We start from the raw sequence: 12,260 nt of genomic DNA, 5'->3' as shown, positions 1-12,260 counted from the left end.
TTTTTAAATCATATTATATTATTTTTGTTATACAAAGAGGTTATAATTCAATTTGTCATTTATGAATACATGCCTGGTTTTCAATATCACTCCTGAAAGAAAATTTAAGCATAAAAGCCAGATAACCTAAACTGTCACCTAAGAAACTGAGGGGGTAAAGGTGAACATAAACACATAGTGAACAGAAAGAAGAAAAGAATTGCTTTTTCAGGCTGATGGAAGAACAATTTAAACAGCACTGTTTTGTTAAATGTTTTATTACACCAATACCCAAATAAATCATAGAAAATGAAGTTAATAAATTGAGTCATTGGTGCTGTGATGATGAAAACAATGGTTACTTATAATGATCCAATTTTTAACCACAACCATTTTCCTAGAACTGACTCACTAAGGATGAAACAGTATTTTCCCCTTTAGATTAATCAAAACTCATTTTATGTTCAAGAAACAGTTTAGTCATGAATTTAAGCCTGTGTTTAGAGGCTAGCTAAATTACTTATCGTGTTCATTTTCTTATTTATGTAATCAGGGGGCATAAAAATATCTTTACTAGTGGTACTCAACTATGGCTGCAAATTGGAATCACTTAGGAAGTTTTTATAATAAACTGGTGCCTCAGTCCTGTTCAGAGAGATTCTAACTTAATTGGCTCACCACAGAAATTCTCAAAATGTAGTCTTAGATCTTCAACAACAGCCGCAGCACTTGGAAACTTGTTAGAAATGCAAATTGACAAGCCCCACCCCTGACCTGGCAATCTGTTTTTTAATCAGATCCTTTCAGTGATTCTGGGGCAATGTGACCCAATTTTTAATGGGCAGAGAAATCATCTGGGGAATCTTGTAAAAGCACAGATTTTGATTTCTGGTCTGGTATAGGGACTGAGATTATTAACAAATTCCCACAGATGCTAATGGGGCTGGTAGTGGATCTCAGTTTTCATAACGAGGGTCCATGAGACATCTGGACATTTGCATTTTCAAAAACTTCCCATGTGGAATGCAGCCAAGGTTGAGAACTACAGTCTCTACAGCTCTCTGGGAGACTGCCAATAACCCATGAAACTTGAAGGAGTTTTCATATTAAGTGTTCTGCACTTGAAGTTGTGGTATTATTGAAAAGCACACACTGTTTATTCTCTTCAAAGTAATGGCTACTGATCCTAAGTTGCTACTTGGTTGCTCAAGAATTCCAGTCATGATCCCTTTTTTCCAGAATGAATGCTGAACATCTGCTTCCTCTCTTCATATTCTTCCCCCTTTACATCCATATTTGTCTTGTCCCCCACCCTTTTTTTTTTTTACAAAGATTTTAATCTGCATTCCAAGCTCAAAATTAGTTGATGACATGAATGACTCATTCCAGTGTAGTTGGAGATGGTGACATGCACTGTTCACCATGCTCTGAAATCCAAAAGTTCCCAGCATGGCTTCTTATTTCATATATTCTAACTGGACCTGTTCACTCCCCCCCCCCCAATGTTATCAATAAACAACCATGCACGATATCTTTATGGCCAGCCAGACCTTTCTAATGGCCAGCCATCTAGTGAACATCTTCCCTTAGATTCATTAAAGTTGCCTCAACCTTAATATGTTCAAAACACAGCTTTTATCTCCCATCATGCTTTTCATCCTGCATTTTCTATAACAGTAAAAATGGCTTTGAAGTTATCTTTGACTCTTTCTTACCTTTCCTATTCCCAAATGGAACTTATGGTGATGGTCTCTCCTCTTGAATTCACTCACTATCCCCTACTGTTCCCCTACCGCTCTGGTGCTGGTCCCTATCATTTCTAGTTGAAGCTACTGCTTTGCTAACTTATCTTTGCCTTTAGGCTGACCATCTTAAATGGACTGTTTATTCATGACCCTTGTCATCTTTGAAACTCTTCAGAGACTCCTAATTACTGTCAGAATTAAGTTGAAACTTCTTCATGGGACTTGAAAATCATTATAAATCTCATACATGCTCTATTTTCTACGAGCCTCTCTCCACTCTGAACTTGATATGGCTTTTTATTTGTATCATTTTCCTTGTAGGTTCCAGCTCATTGAAAAGTCACTGTCTCTTCTTACAGGGCCTTTCCATTCTCCCACATACCCAATCCTTACTCTTCTACATGTCAGGATACTGTCTCAGACAGATGATACCTCTCTCCCATGGCTGAGATTTGTCCCTTCTCAATATCCCCAGGGTTACAATTATCCCACTAAACTTCAGCTCCCTCTTTACTTGTCTCTCTTCCTCAACAGCTCCTTCAGGAGAGGGATTAGCTTGTTCACCATGTCCTTCTCATCAAGTGAGGCATCCGTGTCTCTATTACTATCTTTAGCCTATAAATATTAATAAACAATATCCCCAGTCATATGAAAAAAGGAGTCTGCCATGGTGAATCAGCAAGAGAAAAAGAACTGTTAGAAATACACAAATCAAAACAAAGAAGGAGGCTACAATGCTTGATAAGAAATGTACTCATTATCTTGCCCATGTAATTGTAACCCCTCTGTACAGTATGTTCACAATAAAAAATAAAAAAAGAAAAAAAAGAAATACACAAATCACGTTATAGACTCTAGCTTCTCTGTTAAGGCCCTGGACTCCTTAGAACAGGCCATCTAGAAAAAGTATATTAAAAACAAGTAGAGAAAGGGTACTCTAACTAAGTTGAATGGCATATTTTTTTCCTCCAAGGAATCATTATATAAACTTTCTTTTTTATTGTAAAGGAGATTTACAGAGGGGTTACATTTACCTAAGTCAGGTAATGAGCACATTTCTTTTTGAACAGCGTCATTTCTTCCCTCATTTTTCTCCCACTTTTCCTTCTTAACTCCCCTTCCCTGCAAGTTGTATAGTTCATTTTCAACATAATGTCTACTGAGGGTCATTGCTGTATTTGTTCACCGTTTGTCCCACCATTTCTGTGCTCCCCTTGGCCCTCTCCCAAGGGTAAACTTACATACGAGACCAAAGGTACAGAGATCACAAACAGAGAAGGAGATACCAAAGGAGAAAAACAGAAACACAAAAAGAACTTTTAAACACTGTTACTTAATACTTGAACACTTGATATACTTGCAGCATTGCTTCTTCCTACGTTCTATTTTCTTCTAGAACCAACAAAGGAGTCTGGCTTAAATGACATAATTGCTGGTCCTGCGTTCTCACACTTTTCCCTCCCGAAGTTCCTAGTTTAGGTGTGCTAACTGCCCAGCACAGAATTTATCAGTAGTAGGTGAGAGAAGAACAAAACACCTTCAGATTGTGAGCAGAAATGCTCCTCTGGTGAGGAATGAACTTGTGCAATCATCTGTACATTTACACAGTCCCTTCTTCCGGAGAGTTGTATTGACAAACTTTGAGGGAAAAGCCAAGTTTCAAAGTTTGCAATTCATTTCCTACAGGGAATTATTGTAACAACGTTTTAATAAATAAACAGTGAGTGAGTAAGTGTATGCGTTGCTGACAAATAGTCTACCCCAGAATCTCCAGGGTCCTTGTGGGTATTTCTCTAGAATTTTGTATCTCAGAGGCAATCTGAGTTAATCTACTCCTGATTTCTGCGATATGAATCATCCTCTTTGGAGGATGCTTAGTTTTGAGGCTGACTTCTATGTGGATGGCTGATGGTCCCTCTCTAGGCTACATTCCAATGAGAATTCATGTCAATGCTTTTCTGGTAAAAGGAGCCAGGCCCGCTGAACACAGGTGAGGTCTGTCTCCCTAGGCTGTTTTTTCCCAGTCCCACCTTATCTAAGTTATCTAGTTTTCATGGTTCAGCTCAGATTTCATTTTCTTCTGCAAGTGAGGCAAAGAACACAATCTGTAAGTGCCTTGTCATTTTCCTTTTGATTTTGGCAGTCCTAGGGTTTGAACTCTAGCAAATCAGACCACTTTCTTGCTTGGAAGGTGCTCTACCGCTCAAACCATATTTCCACTTCTGCTTTTTGCTGGTTATTTCGGAGATGGAATTTTATGAAATTTTCTTTGAAGCTCACTTCAGACTGCCATCCTTTGAATCTCAGCCTATTGAGTAGCTAGGAATTCAAGCATAAGCCATGAGCACCTGGTTACTTGGCATTCTTAATTTAATATGTCATTCTTTTTTTATATTATTTTCTGCTCCTTTAGGGCAGAGGTTGCACATTTTTTTACCTCATTTAGTGAGTGTGGCCTAGTACAGCCCCTAACTCATTGTGAGGCAGTTTGAATGATGTGCTCCATGTGAAATGACACATAGAGCTGCCCCATCACATGTCCCATTGTCTTATGCAGAAACCATGTTTGCTCCTTTTAGAAAATATTGGCTTTTCGAGCACTTTCATATTTTCTCTGGCTTCTGGAACTATTATATCGAAATTTAAGGTGGATTGTGTTTCTCTCAGACTATGGGACTGTGAAGGAAAGAATGAGAAGATGATTACAGCTTGGAAGAAACTGGCTAGCCTTTTATCCCTTAAATTCCTATTCCAGGGAAAGAATTGAATCATATGATTCTATGAACTTGATTTCAGTTATTCTAAGAAGACCTAGTACCAGTGCCTGCAGAGCCCATGAACAGAGATGCGAATAAATGCTTGTTAGATGAATGCATCATATCAGGGAGCGTGATCTTATTCCAAAACTGAAATCGTAGTTTCCCTGTCAATTAGTCTGTATCTACATCTTGGATTGCCTTCAATACCCTGTAGTCAGTTTAAAAAAAAAAAAAAAAGAAGACTTTAACAAGAATGGCAACTAAATTCTGCCTTGGCAAGTTGAACTTTTTGGGAAGAACATATTTCAATAATAAAAATTTTTGTCGTAAATATTTTAGAATGAGGTGATATTTTAAGATGAAGTCAAGTATTACTGTTTTGGAGCTTTATGTAGACCTCAATGGTAAGTGGAAAGTTTTGACTGCTTTTTCCTTTACTGTAAGTGTATAAAATATCTTCACCGAATTAGACTCCCAGATGAATTTTCCTGGTGAGATTTTATGGTTTTTTTTGCCCCCAGGATATGTTAGGATATATATTTGGATATATTAGTATATCCAAAATAAAATAGATTAACAGACTCTATAGACTCAGGGAATATTTACTGTTTACATGATTAAAAAAAAAACTTTGATCTAACAATTGAGATCAAGAAGAAAACTTATAAACTACTCAGTTTAGTTGTTTTTAATTTATATTTGGGTTATGGGCTCTTTGAAGATCTGACCAGTGAATGATTTCAAACTTTACTCCGAAAAATGAACATCTGCTTGGAGTCACCAAATTTGCCATATAATTTTAGGATTATATGCAAGGGTATTATTCCTCAAGAAGACTTTTATTAGTGCAACATCACACTTCAAAGAAGATGATGAAAAACCTAGGATATACCCCTGCTGTCCCACAGTAGCTTAGGAGCTGAGGCAGGGCTAGATCACAGGATGCCCTGAAACTAGTACCTCTACCATCAAGTCATGTTCTTGTGCTCACTGCAAATTTCTAGGCCCTTCAGGTCCCTGACATACCAAGAAAGGACTCCCTTTGACTATGCAGAAGAACCTCACCCAGAGTGCGGTTTCATTCTCGAGTGGCTGTAGAGCTCTGCTTCTCCATCTCCATAAAGAGTATATATATATATATATATATATATATATATATATATATATATATATATATATATATATATATATATATATAAAATTCTATAACTATAACTATATATATATATATATATATATATATATATATATAATTAGAGAGATCCAGAAAAATGGTTTTAGTTATTGGTGGCTTCTACAAGCAAACCAATGTGTGTCTCAGCATCTTTGTACCTATTATTTTCTCAAGCATTTTCTCTCATGCTTTCTGATTTCATTATATGCAGAGGTGATGAAGACTTTATCTGTTTGAGAATGTGGGTTTTCTCCTGTTAATTTGGTAGTTTGCCTTATATGGCTTCAAATTGTGATGATGACAGCAGGGAAAGAGGCTTCTCCTCTGTCTTTTGAACAAGAGCTGGGTGCTGTGGTAGTTTACCACCTGTCATCTGAATAGCCAGTAAAGTCTGAGGGCTATAAAAGCCTTCATTTCCCTTGCCTCCCTCTCTCTGTCCCTCCGTCCCTTCCTTCGTTCCTTCCTTCCTTCCTTCCTTCTTTCCTTCCTTCCTTCCTTCTTCCCTTCCTTCCTTCCTTCGTTCCCTTAAATTAGAAGTTAAGAAGAACTCACCAGGAAAAGCAAGACATACACTGGAGCCAGCCTTTGATAGAGAGTAAATGAGGTATGCTCTAATCTCATCAGAGTTCTACAGGGCCCTCATAAATTCTTGCCTCAGACAGTAGATCTTGAAGATAAAGAGAATGTTCTTTTTGGTACAATAAGACCTCAAACATAGGTGTAGAAACAGCTGTCTGATAATTTTGTGCAAGTTGTGAAGCTCTCCACAATCTATTCTTTGCAGAGAGTCTTGAATGAAAACAGAAGACTGGATTCCTGCACTGAGAAGAGAAGTTGTGAGAAAGGTAAGGCAAGGAGCATTTCTGAGTATTTCCAAGCACTGGTCCTGGGGAAGGACCATTTCTACAGATGTTATAACAATCCTAGAAAACTGCTGTGGAGCAGGTGGTGGTGTTCCACCGAGATCCATAGGGTGGATGTTTTGTACAAGGATGCACAGCATGAGACAAAGCTAAGTATGTCTGCTTCAATGTCAGGCTTTTTCTCTTCTATCATAAATAGGTTATATGCTGCCATATTGTTTTGAAGTGCTCTATTTTATACAAATCTGCACTTTAAAATATCATGAATATATTCATATTTTATGTGTATGCTTATATACCATTAATAAAATTCAAAAGTATAGAAAAATGTGCATATGCACACATGAAGCAATGTATGTATACATACATGAAGCTATTATACCCCAACTACAACTACTTGTGCAACTTGAGCAGATCTGACAAATATTTCCTCTCTTCCCTTTATGTCTTTGCTCATGTACTATATTTTTCCAGTCTCTTTTTCCCAGGTAACTTTCTAATATAATTATAATCAACATATATAAATGAATATATGTATTTTCAAGTCCCTATCTATCTATCTATCTATCTATCTATCTATCTATCTATCTATCTATCTATCTATCTCTGTGTATCTATCTATCTGTCATCATTTTGGGGCATAGTGCTATATTCTGTCACTTGCTTTAGTATCTTCCACTGTCATTTGACAAGCTATTCCTCATGAAAGAAGAAACACAATGAGTAAAATAATCCCTGAACACTCAGGGAAGAAATGACATGGGGTTTGGATGGTTCCCATAGATTTTAATAGAATCCTTGTGCTTAACTTTCAGTGAAAATGGTTGGCATATGAATTTTTGTTCTGTTACGCTTTTTGCCTAAGTATTAACATGAGGCTATGATTTTTATTTTCCATTTCACTGGTAGCCCTAGGAAGACAGAGCATCAGTGTGGTTTTCAGATCGCACACTCTCTTAGTAGTAGACCCTTTAAATGTATTGGGTTAGAATATAATTCCACATAGGCTTGCAGAAATGTATATGTTTATGGACTCCGCATGTAAATCCCATCAGAGCTCAAGAATCAGAAGTCTGGGGTGGCCGATTCGTCTGGCTTTCCAAGATGGGTCCTGAACTTCCTGCCTGGCAAATGGTGCCCAGGGGTAAGACAGCACCAGTCTGTGGAAGCTGTCTGAGAAAAAGGATGCTGAGGGGAAAAAGTAAGCAAATTAGAAAGAGACAAGCTAGCACTGTTCTATTTGGAAGCTGACCTTTTCTTTCAGTGAGCATTTCAGATTGCCAGACTCTTGAACTTCAAGGTTTCTTTCTTTATAAAATCCCATTAAAAAAAAAAAAAAAAAAAAGCACTCTGTGACTCCACTTTATGTCTCTCAAGAGCCAGCTTTCCCTGGGCCTTCCAATATCCTGTGGAGAAGCAAACGGTTTGCCCTCCTTACAAGAGATTTAACTTCTCTAATCAGTTCCTGCCCCTCCTCCTCCATTGCACTCACTGATGATAAGATTGTGTTCTGGGTAGGAATTTGACATCTTGTTTGTTTGTGTGACAGGGTGAGCCCAACTCTTATCAACATCTGCTCATCATTTTGGTTGCTTTCCACTTCCTGCTTTCTGCTGCTTCTGGGCCTGCTTTGCCAGGCACAGCAGCCCTGTCCGTAGATGTCTGTTCATCCTAAGCTATCTGTTCTCTCAAGGGGGAACCAGCTTGCTGCACATCTACAACTGCTGCTCTGTGATAGTGAACTGATGTGACTCTAACTTCATGAAACCTGGGTTGAGTATGTTTATCAGAGAAGCACCTTGTCCTTGCTGCCCTGTGCTGCCTCAGCTTGGGAAGGAGGTGTGGCATCTTGAAAAGGAGCCTTTGAGCAGCAGGTTACTCATGTTGGATATGGGACACAGCAGGCGACCATTAGTACTCTGAATAATGGAACTATTTGATTTATAGTGGGTAGGGGGAGTGAGTCAGAAAAAGGTTTTCTGGGCAGGGCACCACTAACTAAGGCATTATGAATGCCTCCTAGAAAATCCTAGGGGTGGATTTTAATCCGTCCTATGCCACCTTGTGAGGGAAGGTTTGAGATTAAGGTCCAATGACATGGGGTGCTTTGACTTTTGGTAAAACCAAGAGAGATTCAAATGGCACAACCGTAAGTTCTCCCAGTTACGGTCCTGTGAGTAGGACAATCTAGCAAGACAACTTTTCTTCTCACTGGGACTAGGCTACAATGTTTACTTTTCCTTGAATAGGGAATTTAATTCCCTGTCTATCTATGAATTATTCAAAAAAGCCAGTTACACGGGAGCTAGGGGCATCTTACTCTCCTATTTTCATAAAATCTGCCTTCCACAGTCCTTGCTTGTTCCTGAGCCTCACTTTAATGTAGCCAATGTGGAGAGCACTGTCCTCTGTGGGGCTCTGACTATCTGTGACTCATCACCTGCCGTCTGCCTCATTTGTCCATTGCTGGCTATCTTGAGTTCAGGTATTCATTCTCACTGTCCTAATGTTAACAGTGAAGAAGAGGTGATCAAAACACACAGTATCCTATTTTTTTTAGCTCCTATCAACCCCGTTTCCCACTTTCCAAGTATTTGCTCTGTTTCCCCTTGCTTCTAATTTTCATCACTGTATCCTTGGTGTCCAGTGCAGTAATACTTGACACTTCATGAGTACTTGCTGAGTATCTGTTGAATAAATTAATAAGTGAGTCCCAAGTGCCCTTTCAGTAAGGATTATACAACATGTTCTCTCTTTCCAGCTGTAAAATATTTATCAATCCGTAGAGTTTAGTCAGGTTTCTATTGCTATGACAAAATACTTGAGATAACCAACTCAATAGGAGAAAGGGGTTATTTTGTTTGGCCCTGTTTTCTCTGAGCCCAGGACAAAGTGTTATATTATGGTGGGGGAATGTGTGGTGGAGGAAGCTTATTCACCTCATGGTTGCCTAGAAAGGGGTGGTGGGGTGGGGGTGGGGGTGGGAGGAAAGAAAGGGAGAGGAAGGAGAGGTAGAGGGGAGGGCCAGTCTGGCTCAAAGACATGGCCCTAATAACTTCCATCCACTAATTCTACCTTCTCAGTTTCACAACATTCCTGCAATGCCATCCCCTGGTGGTGAGGCCTTTAACACAGGACCTTTGGGAAACATTTAAATCTAACCCCTGACCTCTGGGATGAAATGGGGTATGTAAACAGAGTTCCTCTCTTAATTTCTCCGACCTCAGAAAAAATGTCCCAGGGCAAGCTAATAGGGAAAATATATGCTGGTGACATAACCTTCCTCTCCATTCAGGACTATCTCAGTATCGCTTTTGTTGTTGAATAAAAACCTTGACCAAGGTTGTTGATCATCACAACCAACTATACTGTGCAACTTCTAAGATATCCCAGTGCAATTGTCAGATGAACTTGAAAGAATCTAGGCTCAACCCCTGCCTATCACCATGTAGGTTATCTTCTCCACATCTAATATGTGTAGAAAGATGAAGTTTGTAACAGAGAGAGGATAGAGCAGGAAAGGAGTATTTTAGTGGCTTTGTGATTGCTTGCACTACCCTCAAAGGGAAGGCACATAGCTACTTGGTACTGAGGCTGAATTCATCAGTTGCCATTTATCTCAGCCATGAAAATAGGATCATGTCAGGAAGAAGAAAGCCTATGCTGAATTCAGAAAGCTCTGAAGTTCCCTTTGTTTATTTTCATGAAAATTTGAGCTAGAGAAAATTCTGAATAGCTTTTAGACAACTAAATCTTCTAATTTAATACTTCACATTTTGTGCTTTTCTATTTCTGAAACTTTACTTCTGTATATTCTTCTATTCTTCAATCTAGGTCTCATTATTTTAAAAATCAAACTCCCATCTCATGTCCTTGGTGAGAGAGATTTCCCACATTTATCTTTCTATTTCTTTGTTAGAAATCCCTACAACTTTTTTAGTCCATTATTTTTCACAAGTAGTATCACCCATTATGTTAATTTTATTCTTAGTTGCTTTTCCAAGGCAATGTCCTAAAGGAATTATCTTTTCTTTGCACCATTTTTTAAATACTTACTTCCTTGCTTACAATAGGACGTCATCAATATCTGATGCTTGATTGAAAGAAACTAGGCCAGTATGTCTCCATGTGGGTAAGTGTGTTGAGAAGATGACAAGAAAGGGATCCTGGATCCTGGTATCAGTTTTTTTTAATAAGTTTTTTATTGTGAAAATACTGTACAGAGGAGTTACAGTTACATAAGCAAGGTAATGAGTACATTTCTTATCCAGCATTGTTGCCTCCTCCTTTGTTTTTCCCCTACCATCCCTTCCCTCCCACTTCCACAACTAACCCCTCCCACTTAAATTGTAAAGTTCATTGTTCAACAGTGTCTTGTACATCTCATTGTTACAATGGGTCCACCTGTATCCCTATTTAAACATTATGTTTTTTCCCTTCCCCTCCCCAAATTATACCAACATCAAATACAGTGAAAATAGGTTTCAGTTTGGTTAAAGTTAGAGTAAATGGGTTCAGAGGGCAACCTGAGCTCAGAAGAATAAAGCACTATTAACACCGCGAATAACACTAATGCAGAGCAATGGGTCCAAATAACTTTGCAGATGTTGCTAAACTCTGCTTTAACTGTTTCTGAGATGGCATGTTAACTCAGTCTCCCACTGCTTTGGGAAGTCTTATCCTTTCTTCTTCTTCTTTTTTGGTATGGATTTGTAATCTGGACCTTGTGATCTTACAAAAACAGTTGTGCCCCACAGCTGGAGAGAGAGTGTGAATTAGGACGCATATGGGGGCATGTCTGTGCTAATGTCTCAGAGGATAAGGAGCAAAGAGACAGAGCTGCAGAAAAAAATAAGGCAAATCATGACTTTAAAATGTGTTGCTTTCCCAGACAATGGTAGAACTTAAGGGAGTTTCCTTACTGGTTATCCTATGCCACTGCTTTGGAGTCCTTGGTAGGACTCTCTCTATAAGATGATTGGTCCTAAGCCTCATTAATAGAGGTTTTGCCACTCCATTGGAGGTAGGTGTAATGCAGGTGGGTTTTAGCAAAGAGGTTCATATAGCCCAACCCACCTCAGCAACTAGCACTAATTGGCTCCCCCGGGAAGATCTAGGAGAAGCTGTCAATCCTGAAGACTGTGTTTTTGTTTATAATTTGTAGTGATTTCTCCTCTCCTATTCCCTTTCCACCCCCATGCAGACTGGCTCTCCATTTTTAGGACAAATAAATAGTTGTCCCCAAAGTACAGATAATTAGAAAGACAAGGCCCACCTTGCAAGGATGTCAACAGCATCTTTCTGTACTTTCCATCCTTTCTAGTCTTTTCCCTATTCCCACAGTGGCTGGGCTACATTTATATCATCCTATAGGAAGAATCCTGTCCAAGGTTCATCTGATGAAGTGAGGCTGAGAAATAAATGTGTATTGTTAGTGTCAGTGCATTAATATGGAAGGCGATTCCTGGTTTCTCTGATAGGACTTCAGTGTATTTTGCTGAAACACTAAAGATGATCTTAATCCTATCACATATTTAACCAATATCATTGCATTTTAAAGTTAAATAACAGGAAAAGGAATTCTTCCTTTGTCTGAAGGCTCTTTGTGATTCTGGGATTTTTTGCTAAGATGATGCTAATAGCTACTGTTCAATAAACCATGATCCTTTATAGGAAAAAACTAAGGCTCAGGGAAAAATTTGTGTAAGGTCCCAGAGCACACGCCAATGTCACAAATTGA

General features: G+C 38.7%; 1 protein-coding gene across 1 annotated transcript in view; it reads left to right on the top strand.

Annotated features, from left to right (window-relative positions):
• The window catches only part of Pde4d (phosphodiesterase 4D), a 1,379,127-nt gene that overhangs the window by 199,888 nt on the left and 1,166,979 nt on the right, over positions 1 to 12,260 (top strand). Inside the window, exon 2 of the mRNA XM_070041218.1 lies at positions 6,442 to 6,502. The gene's annotated coding sequence lies outside the window, so the exon portion shown is untranslated. The remainder of the gene's footprint in view (positions 1 to 6,441; positions 6,503 to 12,260) is intronic.

This window comes from Dipodomys merriami, unplaced genomic scaffold (assembly GCF_024711535.1).
Source record: "Dipodomys merriami isolate MVZ:Mamm:240054 unplaced genomic scaffold, mDipMer1.0.p SCAF_30, whole genome shotgun sequence".
NCBI classification, from domain to species: domain Eukaryota; kingdom Metazoa; phylum Chordata; class Mammalia; order Rodentia; family Heteromyidae; genus Dipodomys; species Dipodomys merriami.
Note: the sequence above shows the minus strand (reverse complement) of the source record. Positions and strands in the feature narration are given on the sequence as shown.